Genomic DNA, 24,298 nt, shown 5'->3' with positions numbered 1-24,298 from the left:
ATTAACACGGAGCCTGGCAGATGCTCCTTCCACAGCGGTAAGCTGTCAGAGAAGTGAAATTTCTCCAGAGGGGAGCTGTGTCTCTCCCGAACAGTGCGGTACGTGGGACAGGCCACGCGATACGGCTGTCGTGAACTGCGCTGGGGTGGGATTCACGCAGGTGGACGAACACAAAGCCGCCCCGGCGCGGGAGGGCTGGAGGGCAACCACCCTCCCCATCCTGGGAGCAGGTTTCTCCACTGCCACCACCTGCAGCACCACGAGGAGAGAAGACCTCCTTCTCCGGACACTCTTCTCCAGCGGCAGAGACAATGTCCGAAGGACAAGCAGAGGCAGCACCCCTGAGCCCACCGCCACAAACTTCTGACCACTAAGGCTATACAGCCTTTTTACATTGTTGGTCTTCATTTTAAATTAATTTTTCTACAGACAGCTATAAAATTAGCAAAGGCAAAATGATTTGTTAAGCTGAACATACACCTTGGTTTTCAGCTTTGAATTCAGAGAATTCAGCAAAGAAGCAAGAACAGGAGCTTCATGACCACATTTTACAAACTATATAGAAGGGGGCTGAAATAACAAAGTTTTAAAATGTTGCTAATTTTTTTTTTTCCATTTTCTTCCATTCATCCAGGTGGGATTTTATTTCTATGTAAAATTTAATGCTAAACAGATATACTTTCAGAAGACCTCACGGTGCTGAAGCCACCATGGGACTGAAACCACGAGAGGAACAAGCAGGAACTGATCGCCCAGCTCTAGCCTGCTGTGGGACCTCCCCCCAGCACACCCATTCCGCTCACTAATTACTTCACCTCCCTGTTTTCGCTGTACTTTTCCTTATGCGCTTACATACATTCCAAATGTAATTGCATAAAAAATTGCCTGGTTCACCCAGGAACTAGTAAGTCCATGTAACTGCTATTACAAAACTCGAATCAAAGGCACTGAATGTTGCCATTGCAAAGTAATTAAGCCAGTAAAACTACCGGTGACTTGAAATGCTCTTTCATCAGTAAAGAGAATGCAATTATTTTTCTGCCACCTTTTCTTATTCTATTAGTCTGACATGCAGGAGCAGACATACTAAGCAGGCTGGTTTCTCACAAGGCTCCCTGTCTCTAGAAGCACATTTCTCACCCGGCTGTCTCCAGTGGAAGTCCTCCTTCACGCGCAGCTGAACGACTGATGGTCAACACGTTGCCTCCACTGTCAGGACTTAACACCCGGCTACCGAGCTTAAACACCTCCTGCCAGCTAAACCGAGCAGTGTCCTTAAACCCCTTCCACTGAATATCAAATAAAATTCCAAACGGTTACATAGCATGAGGTATTTGGGGGGGAAACTCATACGGCATTTTTTGCTCTATTTGTTTTTTACTAAGGGCATGATGGCTTCAGCAACAAGAACAAATGTATTGCTGAAACATAGCTGCTCACAGCAGTGACGCACTTGCATAATGTAATTCCAGGAATTCTTTCTGAAACCATGTGTTGCTATGCAGTGTATCGCAATCTCACCTTTCTCTTTTTTAACCTAATTCTGAATATATTTTTATGACAATAGTGTGTGAAAATGTAATTTTGTAACTTCTTGCCTCATCACAGCTCCTAAGCCAAGCAGTATCAATTGGCAGCGCTATTTGTATTGATAACCTTCAAAAGAAAATCAAGACCCTACACGAAGTGACATGAATAATTCATTAAGCCGCCCAAACGCTACTGTAGCACGGAGACAAGCAAGTCTGAACCTAGTATGAGGGGGCTCTAAACAAATAGATGAGCTGCCTTTTAAATTATTCAAAAAGCTGAGATCTCGCCACTCACGAGCCTTCCCAGAGGACGTTTACCACCGCAGCCAGCCAGGCTCAGGATCAGACCCAAGCCACAAGTGGGAAGTAGTCTGGGGAAAGCTCAAGGCTCTCAGCCCCCGGACCCTTCACCGGTCGGTGCGCTGGTGTGGCTGGAAACACGGACCCACGCGGAGCACAACCAGCGTTCCTCAGATCCAAAGATGAACAGCCCACTTCTGACCACTGAGTTTAACTTGGCTCTGTTCATCTCTTGGACAACCTGGCAGAAAGGGCCAGTTGACGCTGGGAATTCCGTGGTTATCAGCGTGGAGAGGTCGAGGGGACAGGGAGGAGCACACAGTTCAAATGCAGCAGGGTGCCGAACCCAAACTCAACGATGGAATAACATGATCCAAAATATTTGCTGGCGTACAAGACTGGCAGGCAACCCGCTACAGAAAGCTTTGATTTAACACAGTCAAAGGAGTTTTGTTCCAAGGAAAATAATGATTGTATAGTATTCCCATCTACCCTCAGATAACTGCAACAAGCAGCTGGACTTAGCAAAGTATCGAACAAGAGGGACTCATTCATACCTGACTCGCCAACTGCAGCACTGCGCGGGCACGGCAGCCCGTGCGGCCACCACACAATGCTTAAATACCTGTACAGAAAAGTCATTAAAATTTCTAAAGGTGGTTTTGGGGTTCCCCCTCCCCCGCCTCATAAATATCTTGTGGCATGTGAAGAAAAAAAAAATCCCAACATACTGGTTGTTAAAAGAGAATTCAACTCTAATGACAGGCTTCTGACTGTCAAGGATGAAATTACAATGTAATTAAGGATATTAATTGAAGAAAAATTGACCAATGGCTTAGCTACAGATCTGCTCTAGCAAGCAGAACTTAAATGAAGATAGAAACACAAGTTAATGTATTTTTCATTAAAGAAAGCAGAAAGGATAATTCTCCTTGATTTCCAATTGTAGTGAACTGCTCAGAGCAGTTTGCATTAAGTACCCAGAGAACCCTGTAAATGAGGCCAGTTTCTGCTGACCTCTAATACTAGTTGTTCACCTATTAGTTCTGAAGTTGTATTTAAAATATTCTCATCCTTTACAATAATAAATATTTCCAATCCTACAGCTGTTACCTGGATCTTCCACTGAGGCAATATGGCATGCTTCAGAATTTCATGAGCTTATTAATTAGAGTACAAGGTTGCTTTCCCACCCGCCCTGCTTCCTTTTTTTTGGTACCAACAGAAGTTAGTGACTGATAGCACAGAATGTTATTGCCCCATAGCATGTATAAGCAACAAGCAGCAACTCAGACGAGCCACCACCTAGACTAGGACTAGTCTGTAACTGGGACACCCACAGAGACAGTCCAGGCTGAAACAACTGTGTGTCATTTTTGACATTTAAAAATGCCACGCATAGCTCCCTCCAAATCAAGGGCTTACATCGCCAGTACCAAGGTTGCTGGAAGTCTTACAAGAGGTATACAGCAGCGTACGACAAATACAAGTAACGAGATTAGACAGTGAAATCCATTTGAGATTAATTGGTGAGTAATCAGACTGATGAAGTTTATGATCCTTGAACTCAGAGTAATACAAAGGTACAATGTCAACAATAAAGTGGTAACAGCTGACGAGAGTGCCCTTCTGTGAGGAAAACAAAATCCTTTTTTCTTCGGCTGGAGGCAAAGGCAGCATCGAACAATTTTAAAAGCAACAAGTGCACTTTCTCCTGAATGGTTCTCAAACATTAAATTAAATACTGCCTTTGCTCTTTGAGTAACCTTTGGTAATTGTTGGGAGAAAGAAATATTTGTGATGCTTTACAACTTGAGTGCAGCATGCATCAAAATTTATATTGAGACATATGAGCAGTAATGGGAACATCTTGCAGGAGAAAATGTGTTTATTTACAAATGCACAGCAACTGTATTTAAAGTAACATTAGGGAAGCAGAACAAGTCATGAAAAAATTATAGTGGAATATTCCCCCATAATTCCTTATTCTTTTAAAAGAACAAAACAAAACCAAACACCTCCCCCAAAACAAAACAAAAAAACCCCTTCACCGGAAATTAATTGGACTTAAAATCCACAGAATTAGAAACTGATTCATTCCAATATAAATAAGAAGCAAAGCTTAACTCAGCTCTAGGGTCAAAGTTGCAATTTCCAATATAGAAATTAAGTTCTCCCCAACCTAGACACATTCTAAATTAGGAAGTCTCCTGTTACCTTGTTTTTCATTTCATAGGCTTTGTTTCAGTTAAATGTCAGCAAACATTAAACACTACAGTACTTGAAAAAGAATTAACCCTTGAAATACTGTGGAGGACTAAGGCAACTTGTCAATGTTCCTCTACACCCAAGAATGGCAGAAAAGCTGTGGCAGTCCTTGAATTCAACAGAACCATGCTGACTTGGAGCCATTTAGGATCTGGCTCATGCCATCAGACTTATTTTCTTGCAATTATTGATTTGGGACAAAAAATTTCAAAGCCATAAAGGGCCATCAGAAATTATAAAGTGGGATTCTTCCACACGTGCCTTTAAAAATCCCAACTGCATTTCCCTTGCCCAACACCAAGCAGAGAACCCCTCCGAGCCTTTTTATGAGCTAAGACAGGACCTGGAGAGAGTTTCTTCCAAGTACTTCAGAGACAGATTTGGGCATCTGTCCCATTATTATTCTGATAGTCACAGGAATTGCCAATTTACTTTTCCCTAATGTCCCAATTTCCATCTCCAATTTACAACTTGTCTGAACAAAACACCAGAAGCTCACCAAGCTGATAAGCAATTCTTTAGGATCATTACTGCATTCAATTCTTTGTATGTTCAGATTTTTCTAGATGCTCCCCAACCAATTTCTCCTCCTCGCTGTGCTGTGTCTCACTGGGAGCTGCACTCATTTCTTTGAAAGCACTTTGTTATTTCATTGCCATCTTATCTGACATCCACCTGACCTGTGCAGAAGTACAGCTACTGTGTTTATAGTTCGATTCTGTCTGGAAAAAGAACTTTTTTTTTTTTTTTAAATAAGCACTGTATGAGGAAATTAATCAGCAGAAAAACAGTGCTTTCTATTATTGTTACTCAAGTCCTCAGTACCGAAAATATTGATGACCACCGTCCTGCACACAAAACCAGATCTCCCCTCACAGCACAAGGTGGGGAAAACTTGGAGAATGATTTCTTTTCATTTCTCTCTTCCCTCACTGGTTATAGGAAAATGGATTGAGTAATCTGGCTGGTCCCTACCAGTCCTATGTCTTGTCCTGGGAAGAGACCACGCTAAGGAACAAATAAATTCAAAACACTTAAAGAGAAGCTTCAATAAAAGTGAAAGAAAAACACAAGCTACTGAACAAAAGAAATCTCTTGCTGGGGAATGAGGAAAATGCATTTTACAGTGTCCATCACCAGCATGAATCTAGTAAAGCAAAATATTGAAGTAGGTGGTGTACAGCTTGGTGGGAGCAAAACCAGAACATTTCTTATCATGTACATGGTGCTATTCACACATGAAGAACTTTTTCCATCATCCGTAAGGAACGGCGGGAGGTGCCATTTCTTATAAAAACTCTTTTCTTAGCTGCTAATCTTGGGAAACCCTTTAAAGATCATCCTCACCTCCTCAGCAATACTATGGCAGACAGAATTCAAGTCTGCCCTTCTCCTGCCATCAGTGTTGTTTTCCCACAAACCTCACTTCTCAGCATGACCCTCTCTTTGGTGCCCAGTACCAGATCCAACCCTCTTTATTTTGTGTCTTTTCACCAGAATTGCGTCTCCTCAACAGAAGCCCATCTCAAGACCCAATTATTTTTGATCCACGGTTTTGACCGGACTCTGGCTACATGTAAATACACCTCTATCCGTGTTTCCCACATCAGCGTCACTTACAGTGGCCCAGAAGTGCCACAGGAGTTTGAAGGCTGAGGAGCACCAACAGCACATCATCTTGCCAGAGGTGAACCCTTCACCAGGCCTGCTAGCTTGCTTCAAAATTACTCATCTTTTACTTACCCTGAGATTACAGCAAACTTTTTAGAAGTACTGTACTTTTTGCCTTTAAAGGACAGGCACCTGTCCTTTAAAGCTGGGTTTTCTTCTAACAAATTCCAGACATGGTTTCAACTCTGCATTACAACAGGCGCCTTCGGCTATATCGTTCAAACTGTTTGAAATCAAGTTAAACAGCAAGAAGAACAGAGTTACATTTGAATCAGAGTAGCTTAAAAAAATAGAAAACAAATATGCTACGCGAGTAATGACTCTAGCTGTGCACGCTGAGACTCTTTAGCATGCATATTTATAATGAGGATTTACTGTGAAACTGTCACTGCATCTTAATACTACAGAAATTCAAACTGCATACTGAAAGAGAAAAAGATTGCTTGAAATTTAGCTAAACCGGTGCTTCTATCTGACATACCAGCAAACCAAAGGAAAAAAAAGGTTTTAATTTCAGTAGGTGGTACAATTTTATGACAGAGGGAAATAAATTTTCATAGAGTATGATTGACGTTTCTGGAAACTGTGTTAGCTTTGTTTCCAATCATCACGTCAAAATAGATTTGGCTGTTTCTATTCAGATCAGCACCATAATCAAAAGACTAGAAAATATCTTCCTACTACACCATTTTGAAGTCATCTCTTCATTTTTGCAGTAGGACTCCCCTCTGATCTTGAAACCTACAATATTTAATAAAAAAAAATTTCTTCCAAAAGCCAGGACTCGTTTTCTTCATCATCTTTATAGTATTCCAGGTGTGACAAAACTTCTCTTTTGAAATACTGTATTGTCCTACAAATATTCATTATTAAAAAAAATTCTGTGCTCTCTCAAAACATCACGCAATTTTTGAACTGTGATTACTTGTAGAAAGTCATTTCCAACCCTAGCAACCTACAGAAACACTGCTTGCTATATCCATGCTGAAAGCCGAGCAGCAGGTAGTGGGAAAGATGTACGAAGGTCACAAGGATGATTTGATACTAGCGTCATGGTTTCACAGGTTGTCAATCTATCATGAAAATTCCCTCTGGAGGTTCACAAACAGGTCCAACCAGACGAGAATTACTCTCCTCTAACATGTACCAGGAAAATAGCCTTCCTTACACCCTTCTCCTGTAATTGCCTGAAATCATGGTATCCAAGACACTGAGAACACACTGGTTTATTCCATACCTTCAGCAAATGCAGTTTTGCTCAGAGACGCTACCACAGAGAAAAATAGCAGATTTAGAAGCAAAGTGAGGAGGCTCAGTGCTCAACCTAGGGACGGCTGATCTCAGCGAAGGAGGAAGGGCAACAGCAGGGGGTCACTTTTTTTATACTGAAAGAGAACAATGCATCTGCTCTAGTCACAGCACAGCATGCTGGCCTGTAACCTCATGTCACTAACTTTGGAGATGATCTGATGTAAGCACACCCAGTTCATGAGCTGCTCAGAAGTTTCACCTCCCAGTTCTGAGGCTTCTGATGTTTATGATTTATCCAGCTGGCCATTGATTTATATTGATGTAACCCAACCAGCCAGTTCAAAGATTTAAGTAACAGTACCAGATTTACGTCTTCTTCAAAACATCTTCAACAATGTCATCTAAACTACAATAAGAAATTAATTTTTTCATTCATTTTCCTGGGTTTTAACTGATCTTTCTGAAAATGACTGCAGTGATTCAACAGCAGTCAGTGATTGGAGATCATCTTGGTCGGCCATCCTCTTGCATGCTCCTGGCCACTTACAGTATCAAGACCACACCAAATGCATTTTTCTGCCTCAAAGCCATTTATGTGAATAAATTATCTTCTAGGACCGATGGCATAAGGTCAGAAGACAAAGGGTGAGTGACTGCTCATTCACTTTAGGAGGGATTGATGCTAAACATTCACACCTAACTAGCTCATGCAATTACTGGTTAATTCCAAATATTAAGGATGTTTAAATTAAATGTCATTTACTTACAAAGAATAAAAGCAATAAGAGATTGAGGAAGAATTGTGACCTTTTGTAGCACCAATTGGATTCACATGGATGCAGCCTCCACCAGCCCACAGCCACTTAGGTGAGAGATGCCTTATTCTGCAGGTGTCAGGAGCACTGTTTGCCAGAGACAGAGTCTTCACACTCTAACATTCAGGTTTGTCTTGCCATTTAACTGATCAAATTATCATCTGATAGACCAACATGGCAATCTGCAGGCCCAAATCCCTCACCTGCCAATACAAGTTATCGTTTATATTTGAAAACCAGGCCTCTGTGCATTTTCTCTTAAATAACACATCAGTCTCAATCCTTTTGCTTACCATAAGTAAACGACTTCAGCAATTACTGTCTAGGCAGTACAACTGCTCTGTTCATAGGATTTGAGAATGCATGGTGGTGCATTCCCAATGGTCTGTACAGTCCAGGTTGGCTCCAGCAACATGGACGATACTAACATTTTGTTACATGGTCACGCCATTTACAGAGAAAACTTCCAAGGACAAGGACAGAAAAGGTGTTGGGCAAATCAACAGCAGCTGTGTAGAAGTGCAGCAGTTCCAGAAGAACGTGCTGAGTTTATGAAGTCCCACAGTACAGTCTCGTTTTATTAGAATGTCCCAAACTCAAGCAATCCCAACTGGCTGGAGTATTTATGAGCAGAACACAAGTGCGGTCAGGTAAAACAGCCCTTACTGGGTAAAAAAATTTACAGGCAAGCCATTTGCTATCCAAGAGAGCAATAAAGTAGTTCCTGAAGTACAAATATTTACAGGCAGAACCAAACTCTTTGAGCCATGAGTTACCGGAAGGTTGTGACTGTGCTTTCACCCTACCAGCTGCTCAGTAGCAGCAGTTGGAACAAACTCTTCAGCTCCTATCTGGAAGAATTAAGTCAAAAACTGGTTTTAAAATTGAGACAGTGCATGCATTTCATCAGCTGTACAACTCAGTGAAAGTGAAGAGAAAATCAGACTAAGAGATGTGAAAAACACTCATATGAACATACTTTATGATGATGAACATATGATTAATGTGAAATAGAAACAAGTACTTCCCTCTAGCTAATTACCACTCAAACCTCAGAAGTCGAACACTGAAATGTAAAATAAATATCATCTGGCATTTCCACATGCTACTAATTTAATCCATTTAATAATCACAAAGAATTTTGAACTACACTACCGTTGTATCCATATATATAACAAGGCGGTAAATAGAAAACACCTGATATACCCTTGAACCACTGGAATGTTGCGAAAAGTCCCCAAAGCTGCTCTCCACAAGCACTGAGTTTGTCCTGAATCAGCTACTTTTTTCCTTAAGAAGCTGAGGACATAGGGGGATTTCTGAAGACATCAGATGATGTGCAACTGCAGCAGAGTAGTTTGACTTGCATCAAGATTTACTCTAGAGTTAAGCTAGTTCAACAATAAAGGTTGTCAAAAAGAGACTGAAAAGACCATGGTGCCTATGCTTAACTGACCTGCTCTAAGCATCAACTCAGTGAAGCTGGGAATAAAGCCCAAAAGTTGGTAGAAATGCAGAAAACTAAAATAAATATTTGACAACATGTAACAACTGATTATTTCTGATTTGAATTAGAGCAGATGAGGTTATCGGCCTCCTTTTTATAATGGCAGTACTCTGAGCAAACTGGTAGTGGCCTGAACATAAAAAATGTAATTGCAGTCAAACAGAGCAAAACCTCAAAAAAGTGCAAGAGAGAGCTTCTCCTGTTGTGCAGCATTCTGGAATGCAAGAGCTACTATCAGCACAGGTTGGCACTAAAATAAGCCATTTCTCTCAGCTCTACTCTGCTTGCTGTGAAAAATAATGATCTGTTGATCTTGGTTTGTCATTCAAACTGTGTACCCACTAAGTAAGCATCTGTCTTTTTACTGGATCTTCTTCTGTGATGTTTATCAACTGTCAAAACAAAACAGAAACAAAAATACAAGAACAAAACTTCTAGAAATACTTTTAAAATTACATTTGTCAAAAAGCCCTGACAATAATGGCCACCAGAGTTCAAGAAAACCTCATCTACGATGATATTATGATCACGTATATGTCTACACACAGAAGTATGAATTTATATTTTACTTCCACTATCAGTACAATTTTGAGTGATAAATCCAGTTTGCACTTGCATTATGGAAAGTCAGTGTGAATGGTTTCTGCTCCGTTATAAAATCGAAGGCAAGGCTTTGCAGGACAAATTTACAAAAATAACAAACTTTCAAAATAATAATTATTTTATCATCTTCCCATTTCTTTTTAAGACAGCAGATTAGCAGGTGTTCTTTCCCCCTCCTAAATGTGAAAGCCATCCAAATAATTCCCTGTCAGTGGACATTTTATCTTACACTATCTCATAACTTTTCCAGAAACACAGTAAACACCATATCTAAATGGTGAGGATGAGAGTCTGTGATTTGAAAGTAAAGAAAATCACTACAGCTACCGCAAGATAGTCTAAAAGAAAGGATCAAAGTTTCCACTGGCAAAGCCAGTGTGAGTGCAACAAGCTTTGGTTTACGTGTATATGTCTGAAACATATGCCCAAGTAGCCTTGTTAAAATACTGCATTCTTAAATAAAGAATCAGGCATTTTCTGAAATGAGAGCTGAGCCAAACTGGGGAAGACCAAGCAAAGGGGAGTAGTGGCTCCTCCGCCTGGGACAGACAGAGGCAAAGAAAAAGGTGCTTGTGGCTTTGGCTGGGCAAGGCAAGAGCTTTGCTTTGTTTTACTTGAGGATTTAGCCTGAACTGGTGTGCTTGAATTAATAAACAGTTCCCTGAAGAGAAGGCCTGAATGAGATTGATTTCTTTATGGGATTTCAATTCTCCTAAGTGGGAGAAGAGAAATCTGTCAAGTACCTTAGCGCCTATTAGACCCATGAAGCCAAGAGAATCCAGTCACATCAGTAGGAACCAAGTTACCACAACTTTCCAAAACCAGGCAAAAGGAAGTCTCCAAACTGGAAGGTATTTGAAGTCAACAATTTCTTCAGACTTAAAAGAAAAAATCTGAATTGCATCAGAAAAGAATACCAAAGCATTAAGTGACTTGAACTTCCCTTCAACAGGTGATAAATGACCTTTATCTTAACACTTTCTGCAGTTCCCCATCACTGAGTAATGATAAGAAAACCAAGTCATCTACATGCTGACTTGCTGCAAGAGACACCTGCAGTGCTAAGACACAGATTTAAGCCAAGGACAAGGCAGCAGAGGAATACAAACACCCTTTGATGAATTTTTCCACATGTTCCTGCAATATGACGAACACTGGGGAGCAAGAAATAATCCATAACATTTTCAATTTGTCAGTGGCTGGATTTGGGAGAAGAGGTGAGAGCAGGGATGGACCCTGTACCAGGCCCATGCTGGGTGGACCGTCAGCCCCACAGACCTTACTCATTTTCAAAGATCACTACCCGGCCCCCAGTGGCTGGAGCTCACTGCAGCACTCCCACCAACTCCCCTTTGTAATTCAGTTGCAATCCAAGAGCTTCCCATCAGGAAACCGTCACCAGAAAGCATCTCTATTCCCTGTAGCAAAACAGCTACGGGGGAAAAAAAAATCAATCTGTGCTGAAGCTGCACAGCATCATCCTAAGTGGAGTATCCAAATGGCTACTTGTGGCTTTTCATCGCAGATGCCTTCAGTTCACCATGTGGAAGCCAAGTTAGTTGGTAATCGAGAGGAAGATTCAAACAGGAGAAGGATTACGTTCATCAGAGAGAGTCAACCTGAAGATGATGTTAAAGGACCTCCTGCTAGCCCTAGTCCTTTCCTGCATCAAAGCCTGGCTCAATTTCCAATTACAAAGAATGCCCTTGGAAATAGATTCTCATTTAACACTTCAATAATGTTCTGAACTTAAGAGTTAGGTACACCGCCGTGTACCCAATTTGTGTGCACAACCACGCTACTGTGTAAAAAAACCCCACCAAATAATTGACTGAGTAGTGTCAAGGTTGTAATTTGTCACACTCAGAAAAATCCCCCAATCTGTGCACAAACAACATGCAATTTAGATGTTCAAGTACATTCCTTTCTAAATAATCTGGATAAGCAGCCAGATAGCATAAGAAACTGCACTGCAAAGACAATTTTCTCATTATAGACACTACAATTGCACCTGGAAACATGAGTCAGCATTTAATTCAAGTCTTCTCTTACCGTCACATCCCAAGATTTATGTGAGCTCCTTCCAGCTCTCCAGTTGTGGACAGACACTCCACATGTTTAAGCCCCTGTTGCTCACCTTCCCCCCACACCGGGGATGGGACAGGAGGAAGCCTGGCTGGAAAGCTGACATGCCGTTTTGGACAGAGCCAGGAGAGTTTGGGGGAAAAAGAGATTCAGGGCAGTTGCAAAAAGCTGCAAGATGTGCCTGTAAGTGATTTAAATGTGGATTTTTCCCCCATTTTTCTGCCGTGGGGCTAGACTATCTATATTAGTGCATTAACAGTGCATTAGTGCAGCTGGAGAATGGAAGGAGCCTGAGCCAGCCCCTCCTGCCTCACAGAAAATACTCTGTCCTCCCTCCGTATCAGCACTAGGGACTTCAACAAACTGGAGCCAGGGCTGGCGCTGCCGTGAATCAGCCCTCTGTGCCCAGCTGCCTCGCCAGGCGTGGGGATGCACCCTCCGACACATTCAGACATTCACTCAGCTTTCAACCGCTCCGCATCACCAAGGAAAGAAAAAAAAGCGAAGGGAAGCTTTTATGCTCTTTGCAGTTTAGCCAGTGCCCTGACAGAGGCAGACGGGACTCCTGATCCCAAAAGCGCGGTCCCTGGGCACGGGGCAGCGATGAATAGCTGCTCATGAAGCTCTTCCACAGCCTAGGCAGGCACAGCATGACTTCTGCCATGACTGTTCCTAGCAACCCTCCAGTTTAAAATATCTTAGAAAAAATCCTAGTTATTGATGGTCTTGATTAGGCCATGTGTTATCATTAAAATCATTCTAAAGGCACAGACCATTTATTTAGTATGAATTTTGAGTTACTGTGAGAAAATGAAACTACTCATTTTCCGAGTACATTTATTCTCATCTTTCTAGTAACACTCTGGGAAGGCTTATCTAACACCCCTCCCCCTTCCCAATCTCCATTACATCCAGGAGGGAGATAACGAGGTGCATAAGGAATGCACTCGTTGATCAGAAAGACTGGTGGAATCATTAACAAGGTTCAGATGGCAGGATGGCACAGACAGGGCCCTAGAGCACTCTCCATGGAAAGCCTGAAGGAAAACATGTCTTAAATGCATCAGAAGTGGTCCACTTTGCCTTGTAATTTGGCTCCCTAGAAAGATATTTCCAGGAAAGTTTCCGTCATGAAGGTGAAGGAGCAGAAGGAGATTAATTAACCAGCTGAAAGAAAGCAGACACTGAAGTTTGACAGCAATAAACTCTCCCCTACAATAAATAAGATTTTGTTGGACAGGAACAACAGCTCTACAAGTTTTTCCTTTCTAGATGATCTGAAATAGTTTTTAGCCTGGAAATTTTCTTTCAAAGGATTCTGGAGTTTTAAAAGCTCAAACCATATTTAGGAAAGACAAACAATCGAGGAGTTCAGCCTGCTCCTGATACATCCTTGTGAAACGCAAGTTGTCTTTGGGGTTTCCAGAATAATAGGACAACATGCCTATTTTTATCTAATGAAAGCTCACTTCACTAATTATGAACTTTAGGGGAGGCATTTTTAGGTACTCAAGTAATGAGACTGGTTCCTCTATGTCCCCTCCATACTGCATGGGGACAGCTAGCCCCTTTCACAGACCACAGCTGGAGGTGCCGATGTTGCTACTGATGTTCTCTAGAGAGGAGCATATTTCTTTGTTAGTTATACAAAAGAGATTACTGTCGGAAGATGACAGTATCCCCCAGACTGATGAACCCCACTGTTTCAAAGTCTCACCTTACATACAAACGAGTAGGTGTAGACACTCACCAGTGTAATGCAAATCCTTCTTGGGAGGATGGTACATAAACAAAGCTGCACACATAAGAGATGAATTGGTGAAAATTTCTTGATTGGATGTTAGAGAGCAGGCAATCAATATAAGGACACTTTAGGTTTTGCAGATTAATGAATGTATTTTATGGGAATCTTGATGACAGTGTCCAGGAGCTTCAGATACATCCTTGATAACAATTCAGTATCCTCAAACAAGAGTTAAGGCCATTGGCTTATCAATTACTAAATAACTAAAACCACCACTCTCTGATTGCCCAGTATTACTTCTTGAAGCATCCAATTTGTTCCTCTCTACAAACCACTGTATAAATTGGTCTGATGGACTCCAGCTCTCCTTATCTATTTTATTTCATTTGACCATCTGTTGTCAGGTGTTACAGCAGCAAGCCTGCTTTCTAGGGTAGTTAGTAGTTAATGAAAGAAAAAAGGAGATGATCATCAATCACTTTGAAATTGTCTCCTTTTCTTTAGAGAGGGCAATGGAAGAGTTAGCAGAAGCAAGGCAATACAAGGGAGGAAGTGGAAGCGACTGACTTCATCCCTGCCACACAATCTCTTGGCTTGCCAGCAGCTGGATTAACAAGCAATATGGTAAAGATTAACACCTGTAAATGGCTTAAGAGAAGGGCACATAAATCATTTTACTACTATTACTCTATCCTGAGTTCAGAAAAAAGAAACCAACCCTTTTGCTACTGTTCTCTACATTGAGAGAATGAAGTTCATACCTCAATGTTTATAAAAAGCAGCTACAAATATAACAACACTGAGAGATGACGACTCAAAAAACTCTGGACACAGCAGAACTTTTTTTTAAAGATAGATATGCCAAGTAAATATGATTATTGCTGCCAAAACTCAGTAATTCACTAAAAGCTGTTGAAAAAAGCCTATGTAATAATAATGCAAAACAAATACATGTACAAACACTCATACAAGCAATATTTACATGCATTGCCATGCTTGTCAAAGATGAATTTCCATGCTCTAATCACATAATACTGGTAACATAAGATTATACATCCTTCTCAGAAGGAAATTAGTTACTACCAACTCCAGTGGTTACTGATCCTAGAAATCATTACTAACTTGAGCAGTATTTGCATACAGAAATTGTCACTCTGCTAACACTGCTGCAGTCCAGCTTCAACATGTGAAGAAGCGGAAAGCAAGCACTCTGGCTAGCCAAATTGCTCTGATTTGCCCACCATTGTGCTCATCTTCAGGCAGGAGTTTCTTCTCTCTATTCCTGCTACAAAGCTGCTCCCCTTCTCTTTCTATAGAGGAGAACAAAGGTTCTTGGAGAAGCTAAAAAGAAAGAAAGGGGAAAAAAACCCGACACTCACTCCTGTGGAAGGCAGAACACTACATAAGTAAAAATTTCTTTTATTTTATATTTGGTGCTGCTCTTGTGCAGATACCAGGTAAAAAAAGCATAGTGAGTTTCTCATGAGTGAAGGTCACAGAGCCAGGTTCTCCATTCCAGCGCGCCTGTTCTGCATTGCATGGTCACAGTAAGCCGCAGCACATCACACAGCACTTGTCTGGCAAAGCAGACATTGCAGATTTAAGATAAGCAGCAGCTTTAGAGATATGGCTTGGCCTGGGTGATAACTATTTTTAATATCCATACCTTTGCCAAATTTTTATTAGTAAACTGTAATACAGAAAAATACAAACACAGTATCAAATATTTTTATTTATTTCAGAACTGGATGCTAAAGAAAATTAGATTTATATACAGTCTGCACAAGAGCAGATCCTTTACTATCCTGAGTAACTTTGTGTTACAGTGTGACATAGGGAACCAACTATAGTTTGCAGAAGCAGATTTAAATTAATGTCATACCATTATGCAAGGTCCTAAGGGCAACAAGGTATAAAGTAATACATGTTGAAAATTCTAAGATATCAGTCACTACTATTCAGTAAGACTTAAGTTTCCAAGCATTTCTGAGATTCCACTGGTAACAGCTACCCTAAAGCTTGTTGATGGGTTTTTCTTGTGGCTGCTCTGAGCATTTATATTTGGGAGCATCAGTTTTCGTTTTCTTTTACAGTGATCAATAGAGCTATGACTAGCAAATGGTCATAACGAGTTTATTTACTGATGTGAATGCAGAAGTCAACCCAACATTCTGAGTTACCTGGACATTTTGAATATCTTATTCTAAATACCAGGGTAATTATTTCTCAATGAAGTATTTATGTCATGGTCACAGCAATTAATAAGGCATCTTTCCACTATTTCTGCATGCCCCATTTCCTTTAAGTGTGGCAAGTGTGTGAGTTAATCAGCTCTTCAGGACAGCTGGAAGAAAAATGCTGCACCACCATCACACATTCTGGCCACAACTAGTAATTGCACTGATGAAAGGATTAACATGACACAGGCTGGTATGAAAGGGAACACATGCCCAGCACACTGCGCTCTTGGCATGTCACTGCTATGGAAATGGATGCCTAAACTAATAATTTCTCTTAATTTTGAAAAACCTCAGCACAATTTTTTTTCAATCTAAATGTATTTTATTTTCAGACCACAGATTAAATCCAGCTGCTGCTAGGTTCTCCTTTTAACCTTTGCATCTTCTATAGTTTATCTTTTCATCCAAAAATACAAGGTAAAACCAACTCAGACAAAGAAAGCCTGCCCAAACTCCTACATAACTTTCAGGTCATCAGGCAGCTACAGAAAGCTGGCCTCAGCTCTTCACAGCAGATGAGAACAAGGTCTGTAAGTACCTGCCATGATGAGCCCGCCAGATATTTCAAGCAGCTCTGGCTACCTTTCCAGTCCACCGCATGAGTACAGACCAAGGGCAATTGGCTCTAGCCAAATGTAACATTGCTTTATCCACACGCTATGGGTCTAGAAAGAGAGACACAATAAGGAGACAAAGAACTGACCTTCCTTACTGTTGTGGACCTAATGTTTTGCAAGCTTATTCTTGAAAGAAGGGAAATGCATTAATTTCATGTAAATTAACTTCAGATGCAGCTGTAGAATTCCACTGAGTTCTATTTTCTGTGTGTGCATTAATGTACATGCAAGCACACACATGTGTACGTGCTTCCATGCACACACAAGAACGAGGCAAGGGGAATGTTTCTCCAATCTGCAGAACTGGTAAAACAGGCTGAATTTTGCAACAACTTGTGGGCCTGCGTAACAAACCTAGAATCTACGACTTTTGGAGTAGCTACCAGGAGGGAAATGATCTCAGAGGGTTTTGTCATCATTCCCTTGGTAACGGAAACTAATTTTTGTTATCATTCCCTTGAACATACTCCCCTTTCCAATGCGGGCAGATGATACGCTTCTTACAGCGCTGATTATCACCAAGATCCTCGCAGGGGAGGATGCAGCAGAAAACTGTTTATTGGCATTTATCCTTCATCTCCTGCCCACTGCAATGCCTCAGTTCCCATTCCACAAAATGTACTTTGCACTTACTTGCAAACTACCTACAAGCTCTCTGGAAGCCAGAAAACCCAACATACAGCTCCTGTTTTCTTCTTCTCTTATTTTAAGGGCACTGAAACTGTTTTTACCTCCCAATAATGGGTAAAACTTATATTAAGTGAAACTACAACCAATTCCTCAGAACACAACTGCTCTATTGGGCACATCTTTATTATTAAGCTTTTAGATGTATCAAATAATGCTATAAATATTTCTGTACTAGCCACTAGAACAGCCTTTAATTTCAGGTTGTGGGTTCCCCCCCGCCCTTAACATTTAAGTAATTATTTTGCCCATCACTGGTCAGCTTTCACCCTGACAGTATACCCATTCTTGAAACCTCTTTGACAGTACACTGAAAATCCCAAACCACACTGCTGGCATCACTGGGTTAAGTAGGAATTTTGCTGCTAATGTGTCTGGAGAGGCACGGATAGGTAACTCATGGGATTAAGTAAGAATTTTTCCAAATTATTTATCACAAGTGTATGATAGTATTTAAATTCACCTGCAAAAACAGCATATGCATGATTTGTACATTATGAAGTCAATTTATCATTGTATATTAGCACCTGTCTATCTCTAACAAATGAGTAGCCTGAGGAAATCAGTGGGATTTTTCACCGACTTGGAATTAAGCTTGTCTGTAACTACCTTGACGAATCAGATCTAACGTCTCCTTGCTAGATAGACTGCGGAATACATATGCAACAGACTGAACCCAAAAAAAAGAAAGTTTGCCTCAAGCAAGTTTATTTACTACATTACATATCGTTCCTTTAATGTACAGCACTTAGTGCAACAGGGTGCTGGCCCCAATCAGGATTCTGAGACATTACAGTTGTAAGTAAATAAGTAAAGCTGGTTTAAAAAAAAAAAAAAACAACAAACCAAAACCAAACAAAAAAACCCACCACAACAACAACAATCACACTGAAGAGGAAAAAAATAAGGTCTATTTCTAAGCCATAACTATGGTAGAAAGGAAGTTAATAAACCTGCCAATAAAACTGGCAACCACACACAAACCTTGATCTGCTATTAATGGAACAGAAAATATTAACTTTTCTATAGAATTTTTAAAAGCTCAACAACAGTCTCTGATACAGTTACATATTTGCTACATAATTAGGTTAGAAAGCCCTGCAGGAAGGTCTTTCTTTTGTGCCGTATTCTATTATGTCCTTACAATAGTCTGCTATAGATTTTTCAGCCACATTTAACTCTCTAAGACTTTTTCAAAAGGTTATTCAGAAATAGCTACTTCCACACGCATAAAAATAAGGAGACCCACCAGACAGCAGGTTCACAATAGCGACCCGAATCAGTGTGCGTGTGAGAATTTTTAAGCCAGTGAAATGGGAAATAATGGCAGCTGAGAGATCGGCAGATAACGCACCTGGGAAGGCAGGCTGCTGGAAGCCCAAAGACACAAGAGAGAGGACCCAGAGTCACTAAGTCAGTCTCAGAATTTAAGGACAAAAGCAATTACGAAGAATCCATGTCAACAGGTTTGTGGACAGGTCTCTCTCTATACATGCCCAGTAGCTCTGACCGTTTTTGCATTAATGTACGTTTTCAGTTTGGAGTGTCACTACATTAAAGCCTTAAAAACATCATCACAGGTAAGTTGAGGACCCCTAGACAAAAGGGGAATTGGTTTTATTCTGTGACAGCCTGCAAGGAGAGTCTCCTTGCACCAGTAAATTATACATTCACAATAAATACTCACCATTCCTCCCGGGACAACGCACTGCATATATCAGTGGGCTCTGAGGGTCTCGCTTTCCTGACATCCTTCTGAAAACGTGTCACTACTGCAACCTGCACACCTGGGAGGGCAGCAGACCGCATCCACCCCGGACTGCCCGGCCGGCTGCGCTTCTAGTGATGGGGCTTCCCGTGCTTCAGGGACAGCATCTCCAAATAAACCATCAGAGGGGCAAACTGCGGCCAGAGAAAGTAAAAAGAAAGAATGAACAAAACAGTTAGAAGTGGGGTGAGAAGGTGCAAAATAAGCTCTCTCAAAATAAGATCAGTATTACTCTGTGCTCTGGTTTTCACAGAGGCAAAGCATGGCAGCTAAATAATTTTAACCATTAATCTCACGCCTCCGTACAAAGCAGTCAGGTTTTGTCACTAGCTTTTATTCCACACTGAACCTTCAATTTGTTGAAGTGTCAATCTAGGTGGCTTTGTTGGAAACCAATGAGGTGAGATTATTTGAGCAATTATGAACTAGAATGAATTGCTGCATTTCAGAAACCTGCAAACAAAAAAATAATAATAGAAGATAACCCTTTTCATTGTTCAGCAAGAACACTGGTTACAAGCTTTAAACACAAGAGATGCAGGTCACCGCTGAGACATGCAGAAAATGCACGTAAGTCTTGTTTTTCAAAATTTTAAATAGTCATGAAAGAAGTAAAAATGTTTGGGATATTTTCTCACATTTATTTTGCTGAAGTTTCTCTTGCCACATCAGGATTTGCCACTTTTATGCTTTAGTTTTTAGAAAGCGTGAAAAATTTGCATAGAACTACCTTCCAGCTTTGTGCCTGCAGAGGATCTAACAAGTTGCTGGTAAATCTCTTTGTTTATAAAGCGTACAAACTGAGACGCATGCTAATGTAAATTAAGAACAGACTAAGCCTCTTACCTATTTCAGTACTTTTTGCCTATATTTTCACATCAAGTGCTTAAGACAACAGGGAGGAGATTTTATAGTGGCCAGCGACTAAAAAACCAAATACATGTCCTTATTGCTAAGGGATTGTATTTCCGTAGTATACAAACTTGGGCAATTTATTTAACGAAAAGCAGGGTATGTTGGCCTTGATCCAGCAAAGGATGTAAATAAATCCAGATTAGCTAACTGCATTAAGGACAGATGACTGGACTGTGCACTGCATCTTCGCTGCAAGAAGTGAGTAGCCTACTCCTAGACTCCCAATCTCTGAAACAGCCTGGTGTAGCTCAGAGTATCCCTAAGATTAACAAAGTCACACTCCACCACAGTCTTTCAAACTCTAGGAAATTTCTTAAGCTTTAACTTGATGAAAGAAAGAAAGCAGTGTTTCTATGCAGATATGCTAGACAGACAGATATGCTGGGTACCTAGAGCTAAGTCCTGCGCGCTTCACTAAAATTGTGTGTTTTAAAAAGGCAAAACTACGATGTGCTCCAGCTTTCCTTGTGAAGAAATTGAAGGCTGGCAAGTTCAGCACAAGGTGTCATTCATGAGTATTTCCTCAAAATTGCTTGGCCAACAGACCACAGATAGTGTTTGTGATTACTACTGATTCCCTCTTTGGTTAAACTGGGAATCAAGCTCGCTCTTTAGCTCATGTGTGCTACTGAGTTGCTCTAGGAGCAGGATCACCTACTTGTAAGGTGTGTTGGGTGGGAAAAGAGAGAAAAACAGGAGCTGCTAAACACTAATAAAACCTGGAAATGAGCACACTACAGTCCTCTGCCTTGGTTCCTAAGCAGAGAGTTTCCCATCAGCCCCACAGTTGGGCTGAACACGTTACCACCACTCTGCCAGCTCTACGGAAACTCTGGGATGTAACCTATAAACAGAAGTTCACCTACTGAAAAAGGTATTTGTGCTTCTTTTCAAGTGAGTGGCCAAGGTCAGAGGGTTTCTTTATTCATGAGATTTTGGCTTTCCTTCTCATAGAAGCAAGACCCAACAAATGTGTTTTTCCAACATCCTGATTTAAGTACCCCCAAGGCACACAGCAGAGACTAGAAATTCTTCTAATTAGAGACCACTTTTCAAAAAATTTAGCCCTTGTTGCTGTCTTGCTCAACGTCATATGCTAAGCGGCTGGTGAACAAACAGATCTGCTAACTTTCAGCAGAGTGAAGAATTAAAATCCAATTTAACTTCAGTACCAACCCTGGTATTTGACACTGTCAAAACAATTTTCTGTTTTAAAGCAACAGCAGACCATGAGTGAGACAGCAGAAGAAAACTGGCAATGAAATGAGACTTTGTAATCTTTTTTTTTTTTTCCTTAAAATTAGACTATTTTTTAAGAAAAAGGTTGATCAAAAATATTAATTATGCAAACTATTAGTTCTAGATCCAGTATTTGTGGTTCTGCTGGATTACTAGCTTGGATTCTAAGTTTAAATTAATAACTGAATAAATGTTTTCCTTAGGTAAATTCTTCATATGAAACATGCATTGCCCAAAATATCTTAAACTCATCCTACTGGGTTTTTTCCCCCTCCCCATAATATTGAACTTGGTGCGTAACAAGTTGCATAGACTGGTGAACAGGTAGAACAGTATCAGTATTTCTGTAATTTTATACTTTGCTGTTACTGTTCAATAAAAATAATTGCCTGTAATCATCCAGTATCTTTTCTTAAAGATCATTAAAAAATTATTCTTAGAAATTAATCATTTTTCACATTAAAATATAATTGCCAATAGTACTTTATTGCTCAGTACTGAATGTATCACTGTTTTTCAACTTATTTCCTACCCTACTTTTCTCAATGCATCATTCATCATGAAATAATCAGGACAGCAAGGACTAAATTTTACGTCATCGTGATGTTCTACTTAAACAGTTCATCTGACATTTTAACATTCACTATAAACCTATACTGAAAATAAAGCACATCAGTAGCTGGCATGTACCAGCTAAGGTGAAGGGTTTCAGCAAAGTAGGAAGAAATGTTCTGAACACAACTGGCAGGTCTTGGCCACTGAATAAAATCCATATTTTTATTTTAAGTTATCTTGGAATTGAAATAAAATCCACTTCTACCTTTAGCTACCAATTTAATTGATATTGATAGTCCCATGTGCTCAGTCTTTAACATACACTACATTCCTGCTAGAATAATCATATAGTCCTCAAGGATTTGCTTCTGATTTACACTTATGGTCAAACACAGCATTTGTTCCACTTCTGTCCTTGTGACTACTGATGCAAGGAAGGGCTGCACAAGTTTTGCTACAACAACAGAAGAATCTTTTTACAGCCGCAAGGCCAATCAACAAAACCAGAATAAACACCGGTGTCACACCTAAAAATAAGCACCTTTTTCCCAATGAACTACAGAGGGAAATTGATTCCAAACAAATGAAAGACATTATTTAGGTCAAAAGAAAAGTATTTTGTACTTTATTAAATCCCATTAATTTGGTCTTTTATTTGGAAGGTTCACAATTCAAGTTTGAATCTACAATCTAAGACTCTGATGACTCACAAATTTTCCAGCCAGTGTGAATCTGACTGTTAAAGAAAGGGGGAAGAGACCGACACAGTGAGATGCTGCCCTTACACTTCCGTATCAGAATACCACCCAGTAAGTGTCGATTATTTCTAGGATTTGGGCTAAAGCACTGTGCTAGAACAGAACACATGAAGCAAAGGTGCACGAACATGTGCTGCTCTGCAGCACCACTGCCTTCTCAAAATGCAGGAGCAAGCACAGGTACCTGGGGAACCTTTAAATACACAGAACTTCCTGAGTCTCTAATGCTAACTTCCTTCATTAAGCCTGCTGATGTTCAAATGAACAGGTGAGACTGCAGGAAGGCTCATAAAAAAAAAATAAATTTCCAAATCTGGGGGAGCTGGAAAGTAAATTTAAACCACTTTCTCAACTGCTGCCCTTGTCCAAGGGCCTCTTCTGTAGCTCACTGACATCTGAATGTTACCGTCAACTCCTGCTGACTTCAGACCAGACCTTGAACATCTCTGAACGTAACGCTCTTTGAAAGATTGCTCTGCTGTGCCTACCAGAATTCAAATTATTCCAGTTTTAACTTAAAAAAAATATTGTTCCTTTAACTTTCTTTGACAGATAAAAATTGGGCACATTATAGAAAGGTCTGTAAGCTATTACAGATGGCATTTGAGATAATGTGTGTCCTTTTGCCAAGATACACACTACTCAAATCGCAGGAGTCTGAAAGCTCACGGAAGTTTAACAATCGACAAGCCGTGATTGACACAGCTCTGCTCCTAGTGTGAAATGTCCTATTTAAGGCTTGCCGGGATGCACTGGCTCGGCAGAAGGACGGCAGCAGCATTACCGTTTGCCTCCTATGTGGATTTAAGAACTGGCACAGAAGTACGATGCAGAGTCCCTGCTCTCATTTTCTGCACTGTCATCTCTAACCACGTGCCACACAGACAATCTGACATGGCCTTCTTTCTCTGAACTGAGAAACGTTATTTTTGGTGTGCCATTTCGTCTCAGAGAGTTACTTCATTTCCTTTGCTATTCCCCTTGTCCCGGGGTTTCATGCCATTGCAGCTTTGTTAAGGGGAAGTCCATCCCACCCTCAACCCCAGGCATGAAAACTTTGTTTTGGTGGATGCTCAACTGCAGATAAATGAACAGAAAAAGAACAGAACTCAAGGCAGACAAATGGAGGAAAGAATCGCTTTCAAATACCTGGAAATGTTAAGTACATGTAGTTTAAACGTTTTGTTTTGGAGACAAGCCACAAATATTAGAAGGGATTTTACAATTCATTTCTCTTTTCCATTAACATCACCACCAAACCCTGACCTTTATTCAGTGAAGTTATGGGAAGATTTTAATTCTCTGCAGTGAGATGACTTTCTTTACTAAATCATTTATAGGAGGAGTATTAAAAAGAATCCCTACCACAAAAATGGGAAAATGAGAAAGACATTTTCTCATTTGTAGCAAACTAGCAGGGAAAAGAAAGCATGTTAAAACCAAAGGAAAACAGGTATGAAGGTGAGTCAAAATGGTTCATTCCCACGATACACTTCCAAAACATCTGTATTATAGTCAGCTTAAACCTTGAACAAAAGGTCCCTTTCAGATGGGAAAAGTTAAAATAGTGTCTTATTTTAGACATTTGAGAAATTTTATATGCATCAACCTTTGACTTAAGTAATTAACTTAGCCAGAAACTTCCTATGGCATACACGAGATTTTCATCAGCTATCTTGTTTCAACAGGGGGAAGAGGGGAAGGGAAGAATACTTCCACGTAAGTGGAATATTTTCAACAGAC

Source organism: Haliaeetus albicilla, chromosome 24, assembly GCF_947461875.1.
Source record: "Haliaeetus albicilla chromosome 24, bHalAlb1.1, whole genome shotgun sequence".
In the NCBI taxonomy this organism is placed as follows: domain Eukaryota; kingdom Metazoa; phylum Chordata; class Aves; order Accipitriformes; family Accipitridae; genus Haliaeetus; species Haliaeetus albicilla.
The sequence above is the reverse complement of the archived record's forward strand: the minus strand, read 5'-3'. Positions refer to the sequence as shown.